Here is a 348-nt window from a genome sequence, read left to right as displayed (position 1 = left end):
GGGGCTGCCGCTCGGCCCCCCGCCCGGCGGAAGCAGCCCCGGAGCCCGGTCTGGCCTTTCACACCCGGTGATCACACCCCTTTCTAGCTACTACCGTCGCAATTACCGGATTGGTCACTAGAAATAGTAAATTACAATAATACTCTTTCAGCAGCTGGAGGGCAAAACCTCTTGGTCACATCTATGCAGAACACAAATACCCCTCCCTGCACCCCTTACCCACACAACAGGCAAGGCCTAAGCACGGAATAGCAAAACTTACTATTTCTTAAATGATGAAGTTATGTGTGCCTAATAAAGAATCAGTTACGGTGTGTTTTCAATAGTGTCGCCATGGATCAATAAAAT

Source organism: Cariama cristata, unplaced genomic scaffold, assembly GCF_000690535.1.
Source record: "Cariama cristata isolate BGI_N322 unplaced genomic scaffold, ASM69053v1 scaffold41489, whole genome shotgun sequence".
Lineage (NCBI taxonomy): Eukaryota > Metazoa > Chordata > Aves > Cariamiformes > Cariamidae > Cariama > Cariama cristata.
This window is presented reverse-complemented; position numbering follows the sequence as displayed.